This window comes from Eleutherodactylus coqui, chromosome 13 (assembly GCF_035609145.1).
Source record: "Eleutherodactylus coqui strain aEleCoq1 chromosome 13, aEleCoq1.hap1, whole genome shotgun sequence".
Lineage (NCBI taxonomy): Eukaryota > Metazoa > Chordata > Amphibia > Anura > Eleutherodactylidae > Eleutherodactylus > Eleutherodactylus coqui.
The window spans coordinates 19,072,760-19,097,292 of record NC_089849.1 but is presented as its reverse complement, the minus strand read 5'-3'; positions in this window follow the sequence as shown (position 1 = coordinate 19,097,292).

The following is a 24,533-nucleotide window of genomic DNA, read 5'->3' as shown; positions in this document are numbered from 1 at the left end:
CTAATAACCCCTTCTATGCATGACAACAATGAGTGATATGTGAGCAGACAGCCTATCGCACACCTTAAGTACCCCCCAAGCCAGCCCATGGCACGTAACTTCCTTCATAGGCTAACGTCAAAAGTAGGAGGTGGTCATCATAATGGGGCTCGACTGTGTATAATCCTAACTCTAACCCTACAGTTGATGCACCCAATGCAGTCACGAGACCTGCTTAAAGAATCATGGACTAGAATATTAGATGCCATCTCATTGGCTCGTAGCACACCTCTTGCCTTCTACAGTCGGCTTTCATTCCTCTACTGTGCCGTATGTAAGAAAATCAATTCCTATATTTGCCAAAGGACGCAATTGTTGTGACATTCAATATTTACTGCATTATCTGCTCAGCTTCTCTTGTGGGACTTTTGCCCCCAACCATAACCCTTAAATAGTGAATCCAATTAAACCTTTGGCTAACCATAACCCTAATTAAGCATTTGGCAAGCTCCACATCTTGCATTGTATTTTATTTTGTACTATGGGTCTTCGGGCAGCATAAAGGTTAATGGAGGCTATTTAATATATAAACCCTTGTGTGTACATTAAGTAGGTCAGGGAAAGTTGACCAGATGTGCCTCATCCATTATTCTCCCAGTGTATAATGATCCTCTGTATTTTAATGTCTCAATTCTGATTCTAACAAATGTTAGATCAATTATAAAAATATGAGGTTAATGCTTCGCTTGCGACTGATGAACATTTGCCCAGATTAAAATGATTAAATGGCCTTTGTAAAGTAGCAATTACTTAAACCTTCGGAAAAGCTCAAATTAGAGTTTGGCTAAATTCATACCAGTGTCTTAGAGGTCCATTTACCCTCAAAATAGGGACATAGCAAACAGGTAAGAATGAAAACCCTAAAAAACAGTCCCTATATCAGGTATTTGTGGTCTTCGTAAAAAGAGAGAATGGCCTACATAGCCCTATGCAAGACTCAGATAAGTCATCAATACCAGATTCGTAGGGATCTGACTCCTAGTACCTCCACCAGTTGTTTAAAGGGATGACCACTTCATTGACCATTGACGTTTTGTGCATTGGTCATATGGCCTTTGTGCAATGGGATGGGATTGAGCTATATAAAAAGAAAGAATTGTCCAGATAGCTCTACATAGTGCTCAGATATGTCATCAATATCACATTAGTGTGGGTCTGAAGTCAATCAGTTGTTTGAAGGAACGCCCACTGCAGCCTCTTCATCGCCCTGTGACATTACGTCATTTGTTGCATGGTCTTTGTGCAATGGAATGGGATTAAGCTATATAAAAAGAATTGCCCAGATAACGCTACACAGTGCCCAAATAGTGTCTTAAAGTGTCAGGTTAAAGGGTTTTAGAATAGGTCATCAATATCAGATAAGTGGGGGTCTGGTTCCTAACCCCCCTGCCAATCAATTGTTTGAAGAGATGAGCCTAGCAGCCTCTTCATTGGCCTATGACATTATATGCATTGGTAGCATGGGTCTTGTGTAGGGAGATGAGCTTGAGCTATATAAAAATAAAGAATTGCCCAGATAGTATCTTACAGTGTCAATTTAAAGGGGTTTTCTGGGACTCCTATATTAATGGCCTATCTTTAGGACAGATCATCAGTATTACATTGGTGGAGGCTGAATTTCTGGTGCCCCTTCCAGTCAGTTGTTTGAAGAGGCCGCTGTGTTTGGGCAAGCACTGCAGCCTCTTCATTGGTTTATGATGTTACATCCATTGGTCACATGTATCGGATTGAGCTGTAATACCAGGCTCTGCCACTACACAATGTACAGTGCCTTGCTTGGTATATAATGAAGAGGCCACAGCCCTCATAAGAGTACTGAAACCATTTCATACAGCTGAACAGTGGTGGTGCCGTGTATTGACCATACCCCCACAATCTTATATTAAGGACTTATCTCAAGGATAGCTCATCATTATCTGAGTTCCAGTGAACCCCTTTAAAGGGGTATTGGTAAACTCAAGCGTGCTTACCAATACCGCTCATTTTTCCTTGAGTTTCAACAACACCCCAGTTTGGTGCGACTTGGTCAAATTCGGTGTTCAAAAATATACCACAAATACTCAGAGAGTATTGATAACATGATAACACTTAATTTCATCTCCTTATTCGGAGCGGCCCTTTCTGCTCTTTCCTACTAGGGCATATGGATGCCATCGAGAGAAAGAGGACTGTCTTAGCCTCTATCCATACACCCTCTTTGGGCATACAGACATCATAGAGGAAGCACCGTGGCTCATATTTGGTTGTAGGAGTAAGCTGCAGTACTAGGCTCCACCACTATCAATTGTACGGCACTGTGCCTGGTAAAGAAATAAGATCCTGTAGCATTGGCAGAAGCTGTGGCACCTTCAGTGAGTTGATGGAAGGGACAGGTGTTGGACTGCCACCAATCTGAACTAAGGGTAGGTAATCAATATTATTCTCCCTTAAGATTTAGATTTACCCTGAAACTGCTTATCAGACGTTTCCTCCTGAAATCCATCGCCATTTCCCCCTCTTCTGACAGCTGGGCGGGTATTGTGTGCGAGTGCATGCACATCCATAAACAATACCGTCTATCCATGCGTGAAATTCATTTACATCAGCAGACTCATTACCAGGACATTAAAGTGAAATAAATGTGTTCATCATTATGCAAAATACATTATATTTGTATTACAGCAAGTGCTGCTTATATTAAAGAAATCTATTCCTGGCATCTCCTCATGCGCCGTTATTACAAGGCAAATGTATTTTCAATGTTTGCAGAGTGCAGAACGTAATCTATGGCGGCACTAAAGTATAATCATCCTCTCTGTATAAATCACCGATAACACTCAGACATGGAACAGGGGGGTTTACAGTATTCCATATGTTAAAGGGAAAAAATCCAATCCTGCAATGACAAGTTGTCAATAGCGCAATAATGCCGGAATTGTATCACACAGCAATTAGATACATGATGTCATTTATTGCCCTAAAAATGCCATACAATGCCCAGATAATTCCACGCAGTGTCAAGATAAGCAATGTTATAAAGTAGACAGATCAATAATGCCACACAATGCCCAGAGAAATAGTGCTACACAGCACCCAGATAGATAGTGCCACACAATGCCAGGAGAAATAGTGTTACACGGCATTCAGATAGATAGTGCCACACAATGCCCAGAGTAATAGTGCTAAACTGCATCCAGATACATAGTGCCATACAATACCCAGAGAAATAGTGCTACACAGCACCCAGATAGATAGTGCCACACAATGCCCAGAGAAATAGTGCCATACAGCATTCAGATAAATAGTGCCACACAATGCCCAGAGTAATAGTGCTACACAGCATCCAGATAGATAGTGCCACACAATGCCAGGAGAAATAGTGCTACACAGCACCCAGATAGATAGTGCCACACAATGCCAGGAGAAATAGTGTTACACGGCATTCAGAGTGATAGTGCCACACATGCCCAGAGTAATAGTGCTACACAGCACCCAGATACATAGTGCCATACAATGCCCAGAGAAATAGTGCTACACAGCACCCAGATACATAGTGCCACACAATGCCCAAAGAAATAGTGCTACACAGCATCCAGATACATAGTGCCACACAATGCCCAAAGAAATAGTGCTACACAGCATCCAGATACATAGTGTCACACAATGCCCAGAGTAATAGTGCTACACAGCATCCAGATACATAGTGCCATACAATGCCCAGAGAAATAGTGTTACACAGCACCCAGATAGATAGTGCCACACATGCCCAGAGTAATAGTGCTACACAGCATCCAGATACATAGTGCCACACAATGCCCAGAGAAATAGTGCTACACAGCACCCAGATAAATAGTGCCATACATAGCCCAGAGAAATAGTGCTCTACAGTACTCAGATAAATAGTGCCACACAATGCCCTGAGAAATACTGCTGCACAGCACCCAGATAGATAGTGCCACACAATGCCCTGAGAAATAGTGCTACACAGCAGCCAGATACATAGTGCCATACAATATTTAGAGAAATAGTGCTATACAGCAGCCAGATACATAGTGCCACACAATGCCCAGAGAAATAGTGCTACACAGCACCCAGATACATAGTGCCATGCAATGCCCTGAGAAATAGTGCTACGCAGCACCCAGATACATAGTGCCATACAATGCCCAGAGAAATAGTGCTACACAGCACCCAGATACATAGTGCCACACAATGCCCAGAGAAATAGTGCTACACAGCATCCAGATACATAGTGCCATACATAGTCCAGATAATTCTAAATAATGCCCATGTAAATAGCGCTCTACAGTGCCCAGATAAACAATGCCATACAATGCTCAGAGAGAGCCCAGTCACACATGACCGGATTTGAATGGTGGATTCCGCGATAATATGCAGTCATTGAAGGGCATGTGGTTTAGTGTTTCCTTCACAGCTGCGGGTATGAATTTGCATTCCACGAGCAGAAGAAAAATCCCTTCTTGCTCTATTTTAGCGCGGATTCCACGCAGATGGGCTCCATTGATGTATATACCCGCGTAGACCCACAGCCGATACGCAGTCCATACGTAACTAACATTGCGGCGGAATCTTTCGCAATTTGCTAAGTAGAAAAGCCTGAATTGGCTGAGCTGAGTTTGAAGAACCAATCATGTTGTGGAGGAGGGATTTATGAATTGGCCAATCAATGCCGTGGCTCAGCCAGTTCATAAGTCTCACGTCCACAACGTGATTGGCTGAGCAGTGCTTGAAGAACCAATCAAAGCAGAGCTGGATGAGCCAATCACAGCCCTCACATTGGTTCATCGAGCACTGCATTGATTGACTAAGTAGCACTGGATGAACCAATCAGAGCCATCGCTTCCTGGAGGCGGGATTTATGAATTCAGCAACCAGGAAGTGATTTTCTGTGGGCGAACGAGGACTGCAGGACGCACGGCAGAGCTCCGGACAGCAGCAGGAGGACCTGGACCGAGCCTTTTAGATGAGTATTCCCTTTTTTTTCAGAAAATGCAGCTCGGGCATTTTTAGGGGTAAGGCTTGACCGCGCAATAAAATTGCGCAATTTTATCAGTGGCAGCAGCGAAATGATGCACGATTTTTCCTAAGAAAAACGCATTACTGATGCTACAAAATCGTCGGAAAGCAGGTGCGATACTGCCGTGATTTTGTAGCACCGATATTGCTATCGCCCGTGTGAAAGAGGCTTTATGTGGCCACACTCCTTCACCACAGAAGGATTTATGTGGTAGTGCCAACAGTGGGGGCATGTGATGCAGCCTTGTCCTCCAGCACCATCCATTGAGAGGCACTGAGCCTGTGCCACTTTCCGCAGGTCCAGAGGGGCGGGATATTGCTGCAGAGCAGGAGGCATAGGAAACTGGTGCAGGCGCAGATTAGGAGGTGCTGCTAGATGGGCTTACATCATGTGCTCCTCTATCAGCAGCCATTTTCAGTACAGCATTGACATGTAGACTTGTAGCAATGAATTGTGGGTACCTAATACAAGAAAACCTGCTAATTACATTGTATTAGTAAGTTGCCCACATACATAACAGCTACTGCCCTGTGCTTATTATATATAAGGTGGCCAACCCTTTTATTGTATGTTATTTTATTCCTGAGTTCAATGTATACACAGTGTGTCATGAGCTCCCCCTAGTGGTAGCTGCAGGTAGTCAGAATTTTATCATTTACCTCTATGTCTGTGCAGCGGCTTTGGAGCTCTGTATCAGAAAAAATGAAGCTCTGACCAAGATAAAAATATATTAAGAAATAAGTGAGTGCAGAATGTAATAATTACTATACTGTACAAGCTGCCAAGTTGGCACCTGCTATATCAGTACCCGTCTGATATCTGTATCCTGCTTGTTTCATGTGGCAATACCCTCCTTCCAGTTCTTGCGCCTCTGGATGCTTCTACCCAGAATGTCTTTGCCTCAGCCACATAATTGCAGTGTTTTTGCTCTGCCAGCGGTACCGTACATGGTGATGGATGCCGCCACTCACGCTTTTCCCAGTGGATAGAATTCAGTGCTTTGTTTCTATTACAGGCCTGGAAATGTGGAGATTACAGCCGGAGCCCGCCGCTTGTGATACACTTTATTCTTGTACACTATTATTTATGTTCTTTGCATATTCCCTAAACATATTCTTGCTAGAAATCTTGGCTTTAAAGACTGCGCCTCTGTGCACGGAGCGGACCTACAATTTATTTGCAGGGGTAAATAGACGCTCACATTTGTATACTTCACTTCTGATTTTAACCAGCAGACAAGATCTTAGACAAGTTTCACTCAATTCTGCAACGACCTGAAGCCCCTGTGTGCCTTATTAAAATCCTTCCTTCAATGGATTGTAAATGGAAGACCAGAACTAAAGCTCACTTGTATATTCTGTACTCATTATAAAAAGTATCTATCTGTGTGTCTCACTTCTTTCCCTGTCTCCTATCTATCTCACCATTCTCTCTCATATCAGGCTATGCTATTGCATCTATCTATCCCTCTAGTTCATATCTATCTATCTATCTATCTATCTATCTAGCTATCTATCCCTCTATCTCATATCTATCTATCTATCTATCTATCTATCTATCTATCTATCTATCTATCTATCTATCTATCTATCTATCTCATATCTATCTAGCTATCTATCCCTCTATCTCATATCTATCTATCTATCTATCTATCTCATATCTATCTATCTATCTATCTATCTATCTATCTATCTATCTATCTATCTATCTATCTATCTATCTATCTATCCAACTCATATCTATGTATCGTCTATCTATCTATCTCCTATCTATCTATCTATCTATCTATCTATCTATCTATCTATCTATCTATCTATCTATCTATCTATCTATCTATCCAACTCATATCTATGTATCTTCTATCTATCTATCTCCTATTTATCTATCTATCTATCTATCCAACTTATATCTATGTATCATCTATATATCTATCTATCTCCTATCTATCCATCTATCTCCTATCTATCCATCTAACTCCTATCTATCTATCTATCTATCTATCTATCTATGTATCTATCTCATATCTATGTATCTATGTATCTATCTATCTATCTATCTATCTATCTCATATCTATCTATCTATCTCATATCTATCTATCTATCTACCTATCTATCTCATATCTATCTATATTCCTATCTATCTCATATCTATCTATCTATCTATCTCATATCTATCTATCTTTTATCTATCTATCTATCTATCTATCTCATATCTATCTATCTAGCTATCTATCTATCTCATATCTATCTATCTATCTATCTATCTATCTATCTATCTATCTATCTATCCATCTCATATCTATCTATCTATCTATCTATCTATCTATCTATCTATCCATCTCATATCTATCTATCTATCTATCTATCTATCTATCTATCTATCTATCTCATATCTATGTATCTATCTATCTATCTCTCTCATATCTTTCTTTCTTTCTTTCTTTCTATCTATCTATCTCATATCTATCTATCTATCTATCTATCTATCTCATATCTATCTATCTATCTATCTATCTATCTATCTATCTCTCTCATATCTTTCTTTCTTTCTATCTATCTCATATCTATCTATCTATCTATCTATCTATCTATCTATCCATCCATCCATCCATCCATCTATTCTTTTGACCCTGACAAATCTGTTGCTCTTGGCATGGAAGAGGTTAACGCATACATCCGGTAGATAAAGTCAATTCTTTAATGAATACCAGAATAACAGGCCACAATCGTGGCGCGGTCTAGCAGAGCCGCCGTATCTATTATTTTCATATCTCATTTATTTTATACACACTGTAACGCAGTTGATGCCGTACGTTTTTGCCTGGGGAATTTTTAAGGCAGAGTTGTATAAAAGAGCTATTGCGAGAACAGAAACCCCCCAGATAGGAGACAGTATTTAATCATAACCGTGTTTTTTCTGTATTTATTTCCAAGTGATTTTTCTCGGTGACAAGGCAAATCCGTCTAATATTCCAGGCAGATCAGTCGTATGCCTAATGTCAACACTCGTACTGTTTATTGGTTCAGTTTATCAGACAAAACTGTCACAGGTTTCTTATTAATGTGTCTTCTAAGGATCACAATATTGCAATAAATTAGGCGTCTTTCCTGAGTTGTTGCCTTTATCGCAGCAGGAGTGATTATGAGGTGTGGAAGAACTTAAAGGGCAGTTCCATTTTCCTGGGGCTTTACAGAATTGTCTACAAATCATCTGGTAATCACATATTATATTATATTATAGGGGTCGTCCCTTAAAGGACATATAGACGTCATAGAGGAAAGGGACTTCCCATGTTGGACTCCCCCTGTGAAGACCACTAAGAATGAGAAACTTCTACCCTAGTGGGCAGGACAGTCCATGGAGGAAATGTATTAAGAGAGGCATTTCAAATAACAGTCTTCATCTTATTTTCCCCGATGTATGATGTGCCTAATATATGCAGACATGCACGCCTCTTCATATATTAGGCACTTCTTGGCACCTCCATGCACCTACACAGAGATCTACACCAGGTCTGACCTGGCATTTCTGGTATAATTTACACCAGTTTCTGTAATAAATTATACATAGGTGTTTGGCCTAAAACAGCCATGCCCCCTCCAGACTTACCACGCCCCCTCCTCAGGAAAGTGGTGGGCGGCGGTGATGCAAAAGTGCCAAAAGTCACAACATTTTCAAGCAAACAAGCCTTGTTCAAAATTTTGCAACTTTTTTATGCCAGAAACTGGCATAAATTTTTTTTTTTTAGAAATGCACCCCCCATTTGTTGAAATTACTTGTATGTAATACTATTTCTCTCCTGTAGTGGCCACTGCAGTAAAAATGTGTGGCAGAAACAACTTCCTCCAGGGATCACACCCGATCACTAGGGATTCCACAAGCCCGAGTCAAGATGATCAGATGAACACCCAAACAGCTGTTTTAAAAAAAAGGGATTTCTTTAATACGACTAGAGCAGGTGAGTGTAGCCTGGGGTGTAGCTTCAGGTGGCACAACTCACAGATAGCCCCCAATATATCCAAATGATAGATTATGAATGTCTGAGGTGGGGACAAACGAGCAAATCAATTAAAAGTTGTTTTGCCGATGGTTTACTAATAGACAAATCTCTTATAATGGAGACATATGCAGTGTCCCATAGGGAGACTCCGGACACCTGACATACGTGGGGAGCTAGGAGGGTATAGGCCTGACGTGTCACAGTGGCACTTACTACTTCCTTCCCGGAGGGGCACATGCAGCCAAAGCCAGAGTATCACTGCAGGCCGCCAATGACACCCCTAGGATAGGTAATGCCAATCACACAGGATAATGGGGGTTGTAGTTGTCACGGGTGACGCCACCATTTCTTCACACACCGGTATGACCTTTGGGGGAGAATAAATGCAATCTCAGACAGTTCTTTACTACCACAGGTCCCTAGGAACGGTTAGAGCCTGGCAAACTTTACTTGAAATCTTTGAACAATTATTACAAGGCAGTTCACTTATATACTTCACAGTGCAGGTAAAATGTTAATCTTCAAAACGTAGTACCTCCACACGGCTCTCACAAGGTCATAGATGCATGTGTGTGAACAGTGATTATTTTCTCGTGCAGTACCTCCACCCAGTCTGGAAGACGTAGGTGGATGTCAATTAAAGGGTGTACGTCTATGCAGTGATCTAGGCTCAAGACGGCCGCATAGGAAAATTAGTCAGTGAAGTAGTACCTCTGCACTGGTCTTGAAAAGAAGCAGTCACTTACAATTGCTCATTCTCTTACTCTGGGGGCTCACTCCACTCACATCCAATCCACAAGCAGCACGGGATATCTTTTCTCTTTTTCCATCTTCACCACAAGAAGGCTAAAAGTGCCTCCATGTGGCTCTGTGCTTGAAACTCTCTCTCACCCAGAAGATGGAACTTTCTGGTAGCAGACAATATGGAGCTCCTTTCCCGCTCTCAAACACTCTTATTTATACCTTCTCTCATACCGCATGACATGACAGACTTGATACATTTACATGCAGGCTTTGGATTTTAGAGACGTTAAGCTCTCAAGTGCCGCAGCTGTGCCACACACACACTTGATATGACAAGACAGGCTTGCACAGTGTATCCACATAAGACAAACATGTATGACATTTATAGAGGGGACCAGGATGATGTACTGGGCCACTACACATACACTGAATGGCCCCTTTATTAGAGCCCCAGCCCTCTCACATTTAGCATTTCCCTATATGGAAATGATCTCTGTGACCCCGGAGTGCAGCATAAAATCACATGACAAGTTTTCCATGGATCAGTTTTTAGGCTCCTTCACATGGACACAGCGATCTTCGGCCGCAAGTCGCGGCTGCATCTCTTGTTTTAATGCCCATTTAGATGGCTGGGCTGACGGGCTTCCTCCCACCTCCCTTTTCCGACAGCTCTCATAGGCTCCCATAGGAGTCTATGAGACATGTCAGCGTATTCCGGCAAAAGATAGGTCCAGACCTATCTTTTCTGGTCAGCATAAAAGCGGGTGCCTGGAATGCAGACCGTGTGTGCTATCTTTTCCAGATGGACGATTTTACACACCAAACAAATCGTCCATCTGAACAAGTGCATTGGAATCTGATGCTTCAGATGGTTGGTGTTTTATCGCAGTAAAATAGCCGGGATAAACCGCCCGTGTGAAGGAGCCCTAAGGCCTCATGTCCACGGGGAAAAGAAGAATTAAAATCCGCAGCGGATCACCAGCACGTGTGATCCGCGCCCCATAGGGATGCATTGACTAGATAAATACTGGCGGATGGTCAATAAAAGTGAATTAAAAAATTTCTGCAGCATGAAAAAAAATGGACATGCTCCATTTTCGGGCGGGTCTCTCGTGGGGACGGCTCCCGCAGGCTACTATTGCAGCCTATGGAAACCGTCCGGATCCGCAGGAGACCCGCTCCTGAATTAAACTCACCTGCTCTGGACGGTGCAGATCTTCCTTCCTTCGCGGCAGGATCTTGTTTCTTCGGCCCGATGGATGTGCCGGGCCGAAGAAAGAAGATCCAGCCACGAAGAAGGGAAGATCCGCATAGTCCGGAGCAGGTGAGTTTATTCTTATTTTAATGCCTCATGTCCGCGGGGCAGGAGGGACCCACTGTGGATTCTCCATGGAGAATCCGTAGCGGGCCTGATTTTCCCCGTGGACATGAGGCCTAAGGCTGCTGACATGCAGGAATTCTGTAGTGAACGAGCTGCTCTGTGGAGCAGCCGGTTCGCATGTCCGTGCTGCAAGCAGAGTGCTGCCATAGGAGCCTGTGGTCAGCACCATGGACAGCGCCGCAGCACGGAGCTGATAGGCGAGTCAGCACTCGCTGCCCTATCTTTTTTTTATCAGCGCAGATTCTGCGCTCGTAAAAAAGCGCCATGTGAGCGCTTCCATAGCAGCCTATTGGTTGCTATAGAAGCATGGTTTACATGCTGCTGTAACAGCATGTAAACTACGCTCGTGTGAAAGAGGCCTTATTGTGAATCCGCATTAGATAGGAAAATCCAACGAGGTCCGTTCATCGGTGCTAGACTAGCTGAGGCCAGGATGTCCCTGCCAACCACATTGGGGTTCCTTGTGTAACGGTGAGAAGAGTATACCAAGAATGGCGTGTTTGAGGAAAGACATCCAGTGAAAGCGGATCCTGTCGCTGAGAGTGGTCAGAATGCACTGAACCCACAACTCATTATTCCTTAGCACGGATAGGCTATAACAGCAGACGACCAGTTCCAGCGCCATTGTGTCTAAGAGAAACAGAAAGGAAAGACTCCAGCGGGCAAAAGAGTACAAGAATTGTATCACTGAGCAGCGGAAAAACATCTCCTGGTTCCCTGTGCTGATGGGAGGACAGAATTTGGAACAAGCAGCATGAATCGATGACCCCTTCCTGTAAGGGTAGTGGGGGTGAGGTAATAGTGAGGATGTTTTCTTGGCACACATTGGGTCTAATATTCCTGCAGAAGGAATTTGACACCAAGTGGAATCTACGCAATGGTCAAAGGAGGTCCAACATAATACGAGGTGGATGGCCAATGTGGGGCTAGATGAGGGTCTCTAATAAAGTGACCATACAGTGTATAACATAATGGAGGCTGATACATAAAACTATATTTTACCACTAAGCCTCCATTGCCTCGAGCTTCTATGCTGAAAATACGATTCTCTCTCTCTCTTTCTCTCTGAAATGCCTGCAAAGCAAATTTTCATAGAGTGGATTCTCTCATGTATAATTAGGATTAATTACAGACATATAGAAGGTCACAGATATCCCATTAAGTCACAACCATCTGGGTAAGTAAGATAACGGTAAATAATGGCGAATGATCCAGCGATCTATGTCAGATATACAGCAACAAATCTCTGCTATCAACATTCATGGCACTTTAAATTTTGCTGATCATCTCAGAAACGTGATGGCTTTGCTTGAGTAAGGAATGGGTTGTACAGTGTTCGATGATCTCCCAGAGTGGTCCATAAATCATAAGTTGTATGGCATGAGAGGAAAGAAATAGCTGGCTCTTCTAAATACATTATTGTATGATGTTAATATTGACAGAAGGCTTAGTGCCTCTTTATGGGATGGGAAGTGGGGGCACAGCATGCAGAGAGTGTCTACAGGAAAACATCTTATACTGGTTGGACTTGGCACATCTACAATGACAACTGTGTAATGCTTCATTTTCCCTGTGGTGGCGCTGTAGGAGAATTGAATATTTCCTGCCAGGTTCCTCTAAGAATTACAGCTGACTCCAGCAGCCGGATACCAAGTGATTGGCCAACAAGCAGGTGATCCTAACGAAACGGAAGTGTCAGGAATCAAACCAGGGACCTCCTGCACTCTAGTTGGTAGCTTTTACTACTGAGCCATCCTTGCATGACTCTCAGCCTTGTTCTATGATTCCAGTGACCTAGTTTCTTCCTCCTGGTCCTGACCCCTGCCTCTGTTCCTGATTGGTCTCATTATAAAAGACTGATCCTGCCACTGCACCAGTGCGTGATTTTTCCACTCTACAGCATTGGTCAAGCTCCACTTTTGCTTGCTCCTCCGCAGTTGTTACACGATTTCCTGATATCGACCCTGGCTTCCCTTCTGACTACATTACGTGCCTCATCCGTCTGTACTGCCAACTGAAACCATCCGTTGCTGACTCCTGGCTCTTCCCTGATTACCCTCCAGACCTGCAGCTGCTACACCTTAGGCTCCACCTTAGTGCCTGAAACTGCTACAGGAAGCATCCAAAGCGTACATCTCCTTTGTGACTGACCTTTTTTCAAGTGAAAACTTCAGCTACTCTAGATTAATTGTCACTTTTGCAGGAGCTTCTTAGTAACTGATGACAGACAAGTTTTGGGTTGAAATGCCCTTTGAACATCTAATGAGAAAAACTCCTCATACTTAAAATTGACAATCTTATATCTATAAGGGTAGACGTACTGTTCCTTTATGCCTCTACAGCACTATTGTCCTCCAATTTTTCTACTGCCCTACTGTTCCACGATGCTTCTGATGCTCTACTGTCCCCAATGCTTCTAATGTTCCATTGTCCCCCAATATCACTATTGCCCTGCTGTCCCCTGATGCCTCTATTACCCTACTGTCTCCTGATGCCCTTACTGCCCTACTGTCCTCTGATGCCTCTATTACCCTACTGTCCTCTGATGCCTCTATTACCCTACTGTCCCCTGATGCCCTTACTGCCCTACTGTCCCCTGATGCCCTTACTGCCCTACTGTCCCCTGATGCCTCTATTACCCTACTGTCCTCTGATGCCTCTATTACCCTACTGTTCCATGATGCTTCTGATGCTCTACTGTGCCTCAACGCCTCTAATGTTCTACTGCTCCCTGATGCCTCTATTGCCCTATTGTCCTTCAATGCCTTTACTGCCCTACTGCTGTCTTTTTATGCTTCCACTGCTCTACTGTACCACAACATCTCTACCGATTTACTGTTCTCTGATGCCTCTATTCCTCTGCAGTTCCATGACCCGGGTATAACGGAGTTGTCTCTGCTATAGCCATTCCTCCTTCAAAACCTCCCTCCCCCCACTTACCAAAAGGAAACACTGGCACCATTTATTTTTGGATAATTTTGGCCACAGCAGCCATATTTATTGGCAAACAACATTAACATAAAACAACATTTTATAACCCTCTGGAAAAACTGCGGAGAGATCCTTGGAGCCCTGTACCACTCTGTTGCCTCATCACCTTGGAAATAGTTGTAACTGCTGCCCGTCGCATAATAAGCGACTCGGGCGACCCTATTTCCCAACACACGCCTCCTGCCGCAAACCAACCGACTCGAGAGGCTCACCGACTCGCCTCTAGTCGCCGACCTCCCGACACCGAGGCCAACTAGCCATACCCTGGCTAGCCACACCCACCAACTTTGCAGCGCACCAATCTGGCAAAGCAAAGAGGCGACAGACCAATCAATTATACAATCAAAGAGGAGAGTAGCTATCCAACCCCTGCCTTCCCATCCCACCATATTTTTCTGCTGACTCCAAGGACCCCTTCCCTCACCTCTGCCATGGCAATGCTTCCTAACCCCTTTTGGCCATCTTCCCTCCCCCCGTAATCCTAGGGCGGGCAGGTGGGACTCTTCTTCCATGGCTCTGATCTTCCTTCTCCTGGCTCTTCAGCTACTTGTCTGGCTCCTCCTCTGTTCCTCTGACACTATCCTGTAAAAACCCCTCCCCCCCCCCCTTAACTCCCAGCATTCCCCTGGATTAGTTAACACCTTCACTCCCCGTTAACCCTGTCATGCTGCCTACGCTTATTGCCCTCTGTGCTCAGCTCCGGCATTTCTTGATGCCTCTAATGCCTTACTGTCACTCAATGCCCTACTGTCTCTTAACCCTTTCCAATCCACTGTCTGACGTCTTAAAACATTCTGATTGAAGGCTGTACAGCTCCGATGTCGGAAGACTCCAGCAGGGTATTCTTCCTGTATATTACTGGCTGCTCTGTTGTCAGGGGCCTCTCCAGCATGTCCCATACCACAGTACTGGCTCTAGCCAGCACACAGTGCCATAGTATAATGGCAGAAAGAGAAAGCCCCCTAGGAAACCCCGAATCTAAAATTGGATTGCAAAGGGTTAATGCCTCTTCTGCCTTGCTGCCCCTCAATTCCTCTATTACCTTACTATCCCCAGATACCTTTACTGCCCTACTTTTCCCCCATGCCTCTACTTCCCTACTATCCTCCAGTGTTTTTACTGCCTTATTTTCTTCAATACCTTTAGACTGCCTGTCTATGGGTGGGTTTCCATTGCGTTCCCTGCGGCGATAATCCGGCCATGGGGAACGCAGTGAAAGTTCTTCATAGTGTTGCTATGGAGAGCGCTTCCCCCATGTCCACGAGCGGAGAATCATTGCAATTCTCTGCTCGCGGCTGGCAAATTGCAGCATGCTGCGATATGCCGCGATTCTCCATGGTTAGCCTATTGTCAGATAGGCTTACAGCGGAGACCCGTCTCCCGGGGCGGCGGCTCTGCCGCGGGATACCACTGCGCTCGTGGACAGGCAGCCTTATTGTTCTCAATAAACTGCCTGCTATCCCGAAATGCCTTTACTACCTTACTTTTCCTCAACACCGTAACCTGCCCCTAATGTCTCTTCTGGTCTAGTGTTTCTCAATACTTTACGGCCCTACTGTCTTCTGATTTTTACCCTAAAATAAATGGAACCAAAGGTATCTGGAAACTGCTTTTTTCCATTCATCTATAGAAACAATGTACCCATATAGCCAAACTGATAGCATATGCAAATAGGTGACTTTTGGGAGATGAAACTGATGCCAACCTCATTCAGCTTCTGTGTTCCTTTGCTCTCCCCCTGCCAGTTTATGTGTGTTGATCGACCACTTGGGGTAACCTGCCATTCTGGATCCTGTTTGTTCTAGGCTCTGACCTTTGCTTTATTCCTGGTGTGACCTCTGACTACTTGTCAATCTTATTTTCATCTGCTGGTAGCACTGGAAGGTAAGGGCTCCCATCGACTCTACACAAGTTAGCCTGTATCAATCCGATCTTGATATATTTATATTGGGTCCACTGCCATGTAAGAATCTGACATCAATTGTCAAACTGATGTCTAACTGTTGCAAACTTTCTTGCTTGCTTTGATTACCCCTTCGCCCAATGCACTTGACCAGCCCTAACTCAGAGCTCCGTTGGAATCCATACCATTCATACCCCTTAGGCTTCATTCACACGAGTGCATAAACGGCGACGTTTTTACGCCCGACCGATATACGCGACCTTCTGAGCCATTGGTTTCCAATACATTCATTCAAATGGGCGAATATACATTATATAAAAACGTTGAACTATCAAAAAATGGAACATACGTGATCGTAATACTCGCTGACGCATATACGCTGGGCAAAAAGATAGATCTGGAAGTATCTTTTGGCTAATATACGGCGGCAGCTCTCATAGACTCCTATGGGAGCTGGACAAAGAAAGGGAGGGGGAGGCATTTTAGCAGCGTCCAACGCTATGAAAAGCATACAGGTGCCTCTATACAGGCATTGAAAGGCATCCTGAGGATTTTTGCAGAGCGAGGGTTTTCCAGGGTGCAACGTATTTTTTCCGCTAAAAACGATGCTCATGGTCATGTGGATGGGTGAGAAAACACTGGCCCGTGAGCGCAAAAAAAGTCCATTCATGCCACTAAACGGCGTGGACGAGAAAACATAAAAACGTCTTTCCTCGTGTGAAAGAGCCCTGAATCCAACCTGAGGACGGCGCTTGATGGACATCCTCGGACCGTGTACTCTGTTTTCTTCTGCAGTTGATTCCACTTGGCAAAAAATGACTTTAAAATAAATGCGCACAACAGGATGAAGAGGTTTGTTCTAGGCGGAAACAAAATCAATGGGTCCAGAGCGGATTTTTTTTAAGGTATTTACGCCAATTCAGCCTTAGCTACACATTTATATAAAAAAGGACCCATAGAGAACAAGGTTGTCAAGCCCTGGCTAAGATAACGAACAATGATTAATTAGGATAAGCTTCACCGAGCCTCATTACTTCCAAGTGTTGCTGTTTTGCAAGTTTTTCATGAATATATCTAGCGACCAAAGCTGAAAATTAGTAATGTGATGTCAAGCTGCACTGCAAACACGGCCACCCTCATTTACAGAAGGAAAAAGTTTGGTGGCGGTTTAGTTAAAGATGTCATTGACTAGAGCGGATTCATGAGCCTCCGCTAAAGGCACCCCTCCCCCCAGGCTTCAGCCGCAGCAATTATTTTCTATTGTAGCTTGTTATTATCCGGGAGGGTCATTTACAACAGAATAAAAATGGATCCGTAACATTTGGTTGGACATCTCATTATCGCGGCTCTTACAACTGAATCCCCCCCCCCCCCCCATCATTTTAATCTTTTTGTGTTGAGGACCTTATGGAAAAAGTTTCCTAATAGTTTACTTGCAGCAGTTCATGAGGCGCTAAATAAACTTTCTGCTACCACTAGATGGAGCTCACCGCATAAGGTCCTTTTACACGGGGCGATCTTACAAATACTCGTTTATATGGCAATCGCATAACCGTGAACCGTAGACGAATGTATACCATACGTTTGTCTACATTCGTCTATGGTTTTTCTATAAAACTCTATGTATAGACCAAAGTATATTTTTAACAGCATAAATATGTGTACATGTAGCGTACATTTGCAAAAAAAAAAATCAGTCCCTACTCGTCCGCATCTCATTATAACATACCTTGGCAGTATAGAACACAGTGGGCAGTGCCAGTTACCATCTCCAGAGCCCCCCATCACCATTCTGTCCCCCAGTCTGGTAACGTAAGCAGCTCTTTCCGCAACAATAACTGCACTGGAGACTCAAAGAAGGCTGGAGTTCCTGGTAGAGAGGCTGACCTCACTTACGGTAACACAGCTTGATGTATACTACGCAATGCCTGGATTAGTTCACACAGGGCAGATGGTTATACTTGGAGAGAATAAAATGTAATTTTTGGATGATAAGGGTTTAAACAGATGGATATGATTTTGTTGTGCTTATGCGGCTGTGAAAATCATGGGACGAAACAGAACCATTGATTTCAATGTTTTCGTTTTAACTAGCGCTATTCTCACTTGTTAATGCTACGTGTGAGAAATACAGGGCAGGACCGATCTTCCCAATCCCCATTAAGCTCTGCCTGTGGTCTTTGGCAGGGCTTACAGAGATTGTCCTTGACTCTTTAGATGTTTGCTATTGATGGGTTCTGCAGCTCGTGATCCCCGACGATCATCTGATTCCCAGTGCTACTCTCATTAGGAACAGTGCAGGAAGCAGATTGCGCTAACCATAGTTCTGTAGCCCAAGTTGGTATTGCATTGAATTCAATGGGAGCTGCACCTGTAATACCAATCGGGGACCCTGTGCTATGATCAGTGCAATCTGCTTCCTGCGCTGTCCCTAGTGACAGTGGCACCAAGAGTAAACTGATCAGTGGAGATAATGAGCTGCAGACCCCTGCTGAACATCCTACGATTTATCTGATTGACGCCTGCCTAAGGTGACCAGACTATTTAGATAGGTCAGTCCTTCTTTGGGACCCTGTTCCATCGGAACTCCAGCGGGACAGGCATTTGTCCCACATTCTGGTGATGTCTAGTCACCATTACAGTGATTACCGGCTGGGGTGCCACAGCTCCCCGCTGCTAATCACTCTGTAGAACTTCAGGCCGGATGCACACACTGACGGCAGTGTGTGCATCTAGGATCCTCCTCTCCCCTCCCCTCACCACTCATCTTTGGTTCCGCAAGTGAGAGGAGGGGAGGAAATGCTGTTGCACGCACTTCCGGCAGCAGCGCTGAGAGGAGCGTCGGCGCTGTGAAGACCAGGAGGAGGGTAAGTATATGGGACTAAGGAGAAGTGCTAGTACTATGGGGCTACTGGGGGGGGGGGGGCACTATCATTGCTGGGGTACTGTGTGGGGGGTCACTATCATTGCTGCTGTGGCTACTGTGAGGGGTCACTATTATTACTGGGACTACTGGGGGGGTCACTATTATTGCTGGGACTACTGTGGGGATCACTATTATTACTGGGACCATGGAGGGGGGGCACTGTTATTGCTGGGGCTAATGTGAGGGGGTCACTATTATTGCTGGGACTACTTTGGGGGGGGGGGTACTATTACTACTAGGGCCACTGTGAGGGGGACTATTATTGCTGCTGGGGATACTATGTGGGGGTCACTATTATCGCTGGGACTACTGTGGCAGGCACTGTTATTGCTGGGGCTACTGTGGGGGGGGGGGACTGCTATTGCTGGGACCATGGAGGGGGGCACTGTTATTGCTGGGGTAATGTGAGGGGGTCACTAACATTGCTGGGGCTACTGTGTGGGGGTCACTATTATTGCTGGGACTACTTTGGGGGGTACTATTACTACTAGGGCCACTGTGGGGGGGACTATTATTCCTGCTGGGACTACTAAGTGGGGGTCACTATTATTGCTGGGACTACTGTGGGGGGCACTGCTATTGCTTGGGCTACTGTGAGGGGCACTGTTATTGCTGGGGCTACTGTGGGGGGTCACTATTATTGCTGGAGCTTCTGTGGGGGGTCACTATTATTGCTAGGGCTACTGTGAAGGGTCACTATTATTGCTGGGGCTACTGTGAGGTTTGGCTATTATTGCTATGGCTACTGTGAGGGGTCACTATTATTGCTGGGGCTGCTGTGGGGATCACTTATTGAGGTGGCAGGTATAGGGGACACTATTACTACTGAGGTAACTGTGGGGGCCTCTATTACTACTGAGGCCACTCTGCACGTGGCAGCATACCTCAAGCTGACTGTATGTTTACACGTGGCGGAAATGCTGTGAAATGTCCGCAGCGGAAATTTCTGCAGCAAGTTCTGCATCTAAAAAAACTGTCAAAATACGTACCATTAGTGCAGATTTTGACTGGAAACCCGCAGCTGATTTCATACTATGCACTGCCCCTCTCACCTCCTCCGAAGGCTTCCCGCTGTCAGCGCTCCCTGGATTAGATGGCCGATTTCCACCATGGAATTTGCCCATTAAAGCATGGCAGAATCTACAGCTTTGTCACGCATGTCTGCTACGGTTTTTGCCGTGGATCGGCATGCAGATTTATCCTTGTCTACGCACGAAATCTATGGATGGAATTCTGCTGAAGAACTGTCACTCCTTCATGACAATGCATGCAGAAACGCGTCAAAATACCACCTGCAGATTTTGACTGGGTTAAATCCATCTGCAAATTAGTGGCTTTGGAGCAATATATCAGGAAAGCTAAGTTCTGACCCTTAATGGTGGCCGCACACAGACATAAGTGCATAAACTCTTGCTGACGTGTATGCGCTGTGCACAATTGCGTACCAAAATTGCGTTTTTTTCCCCACGCTTGAAATGTGCACGGAAAAAAAACATGGCTAAAGGAACCCAATGAAATCAATACGTTCTATTTGCTGCATATTCAGCGCGCAGATTTTGTGGACGCAAATACGCCCTGTGCACCCCCCCCCCCCCCCTAAGAATAAACTTTCAAGCCACTCTAAACCCCCAAGGGCACTAGAGAAATAACTAACCCTTAAACCTCGTGGTGCAAAACTGCGTGCTGCACTACAATGAGTGTCTCCCTAGTTGGAGGGGAAAGAAGGGAAAACTTTGCACTTTTTCTGTTGTGCGCCCGGCGTGTGATAAATGCTGTGTGACAGTCAGACAAATAGCTGGAACCAGCGGTGGATGGCGGCGGCTCCAGGGTGCGCGTCCCTTGTGCCCTCCTTATAATCCGGCCGTGCCCGCAGGGGTTTCCTGTTGTTGCCTGTGAGGCTCCTCTGCGACTATTCTTCATAGAGATGAAAATATTCAGTATCTCGTAAAAGATCCTAGAGAAAACATCACCATTTTGCAACTTTTCTAGCAAGCGCTGCTTATTTTGTATCCACAACTGCTACCTGCTATAAAGCGGACAGCAGGCGATTTCCATTTTTTTCAGCTCCTGCAACTTTACTGCGGCTTGCTGCACCTGTTCCGGCCCCAAGGACCTGCCATTCAGCATACAGTACCTGCCCAGGAATCAGATCACTAATGTTCTCCAGCCTCCTAGCAGATGCTGCGCCTTTGCTGATCTGCTGATGTGTTCCAAAAGTTTGATGCCCAGCTGTGCTGGAGGGAGGTCACAGTTCACTCTGCCCGCGATGCCCCTGTCACACATGAAAGACACAGAATAGTTGCTTGAGGGCATGAGGGAGCGCTGCTACGTCTCCGTACAGGGTGGCACGCTGTAAATACGCCACAAGGCGCACCGCGAACATATGCAATCACTCAACAAAGCCTCTCGGTAATGACAGCGCCTTCCCCGTCTTTTGTGAGAGCGATAAACAAACAAAACGTCTATTCCTAAAATGAATCGACTAAGCAGCCGTCTTGTGCATGAGATGGAAGCACATCTGACAGCGGAGAACACCCCCGTGCCGCTTTATGGAAGAAGCTGCCATTTGCATTATCGCTTTTAAGTGATTTTTAGTTTTTAATGAGCATTACGGAGATAGAAGACTCGGAATTACATAGAAGATGGCGGCTGGCGCCGGCGGCGGGCTGCAGTGTAAATAGTAGAAAAATAAAATAAACCTTGTTATTTGTGTAGCGCCAACTTATTCCGCAGCACTTTCAGGTAATTTATTTATTCCCCCCCACCAAGCTGGGTACTCATTTTACCGACCTCGGAAGGATAGAAGGCTGAGTCAACCTTGAGCCAGCTACCTGAACCAAGCGGGGAGTGAACTCACAACCTTCAGGTCATGAGTGAGAGCTTAGGACTGTAGTCTGCTGCCTTACTACTCTGCACCACCTGAGTTATATAATCAACACATTCTAAGGTCACATCCTGGTGGGTGGCACCACATAGGCACCGCTTATCTCTCTCTGTAAACGTAGCTGCCACAGACTGGTAGGAGGTGATTTGTCCTGTGCCAAGCACTGATTGGCATGTCTCATTAGAGGGGTTGTACCAGAATTTCAGGTTAGTCCCATACACAGGATAGGGGATAACTTGCTGATCGGTGGGAGTCTCACTTCTGAGATCCCTGCTGATCCCCAGAACGGAACTCTTGTGTCCTCCGTCCTCCTCACTGCAGGATTACTGCACCCCCTACATTGAGGAGGAGGCTGAAGGAAGTGCAGGTCGCGCAAGTGCACTAGAGCTCCATTTAGTTTCAATGGGACTGCTGAGGTACCCGAGTGCCACCCGCTTAAGTATTCCCGTTTAACCCATTGAAACGTATGGAGGGTTGACTTCACATGTGCAACCAGCACTCCATACAGACTGACATCACTGCGAGGGAGAAGTGATGAGACCCCCCCAGCAAGTTACCCCTATCATGTGGATATTCTGTGGTTAGGGGCAACTTAAAATTCTGGTGCAACCCCTTTAAGGAAAGGTCCTTTACCAGCTGCAGTGTGTAGTGTACAGTACTGTGCCCCAGCTGCTGTGGAACATCATAATACCCCTCAGCTGCTGCAGAACATCATAATACACACTTCAGCTGCTGCAGACCATCCTACTACACACTTCAGCTGCTGCAGAACATCATAATACATACCTCAGCTGCTGCAGAACATCCTACTATACACCTCAGCCTCTGCAGAACATCATAATACCCCTCAACTGCTGCAAAATATCATACAACATATATCAGCTGCTTCAGAACCTCATTATACATCAAATGTGTGTATTATAAATGTTCTACAGCAGCTGAGGTCTATATTGTAGTCGACTACAGAACCTCATAGCACCGACCTTAGATTCTATAGAACCTCATAGCACACACCTCAGATGCTGCAGAACCTCATAATATGCTGTATATCTCAGCTGCTGCAGAACATCATAATATACTGTATACTTCAAATGCTGCAGAACATCATATTACACATCTCAAACACTGAGAAAATCACAATATACATCTAAGCTGCTGATGCTGCAGAGCATCATACTACACACCTCAGATGCTGCAGAACCTCAAAATACACACCTTAGCTGCAGAAGATTACAATACACACCTCAGCTGCCACAGAACATCAGGATATACTGTATACCTCAGCTGCTGTAGAATCTCATAATATACAGTTGAGCTGCTATAGAACATCATATCACACATCTCAGACACCAAGGTGATCACAATATACATCTAAGCTGCTGCAGAACATCATAATACTCACTTCATATACTGCAGATCATAATACATTACTCATATAATGAAGAACATTATAATGCACACCTCAGCTGCTGCAGAACATCGCAATACTTGCCTCAGCTGCTGCAGAACATCATAATACTTGCCTCAGCTGCTGCAGAACATCATAATACACACCTCAGCTGCTGCAGAACATCATAGTACTCATCTCATATACTGCAGAACATCATGATACTCATGTCAGCCCGCTGCAGATCATTGTATTACACACCTCAGATGCCACGGCACCTCACATTATACACCTCAGCTTCTGCAGAATAAAATAAAAATCTTGTTATTTGTATACCACCAACTTATTCCGCAGTGCTTTCAGGTAATTTATTACCCCCCACCAAGCTGGGTGCTCATTTTACTGACCCTGGAAGGATGAGTCAACCTTGAGCCGCCAACCTGAACCACGTGGTGATTGAACCCGCAACCTTCAGGTCATGAGCAAGAGCTTAGGACTGCATACTGCTACATTACCACTCTGGTCAGAATACTCATCTCAGCTGCTACAGAACCTCATAATATACACCCCAGCTGCTTCAGAAACTATATTAGCTGCTCTGCCATGAGGATCCAGCGCTGCAGCCCCGCTGTTCTCCCGATGTTTGTTGTGGAAGATGATGTCATCGGAAGTCACTTAACCACAGCAGCCAATCCAAAGCCACAGCTCCACATTTCTGAACTCCTGGCATCATTGCGCCCAGTTTTATCGCTGATGCCAGGAGGACTGGCATCAGCGATAAAACTGGGCGATCTTCTACAAATAACAGTAGGAGGTCAGCGGGGCTCCAGCAGCAGATCCCCGCGGCATCGCAGGTTTAACTACTGCTCTTCTTGCTATTTTAACACAGTTGGAACTATATAGACAATGCTGTTCTATAACCGGACATCCCCTTTAATTCACCTCTAGAGGAAAAGACGCAGTGGAGTATGATACTGATGATTATATTGGCCCCATTACATTGTATCAGTTTTGCCCAGAGTGTTCCTTAAACTGATACATAAGAGCCACTTAGACTAGTAGATACAGTATACAGAAGGCAGGTTATTGGTAAGCTCAATGTCAGGTAGAGGCACCTTCAGCCTGTTTAGTTAGAGAAACAGCAAGTAACTCTATTGTCATTTGCTCATTACTTGGAGCTCCGCACTCTGTGTCCCTGTGGCCTGATCCTTGCATATATATATATATATGTATACAAAAACATGCGTTACTCCTGTCCCC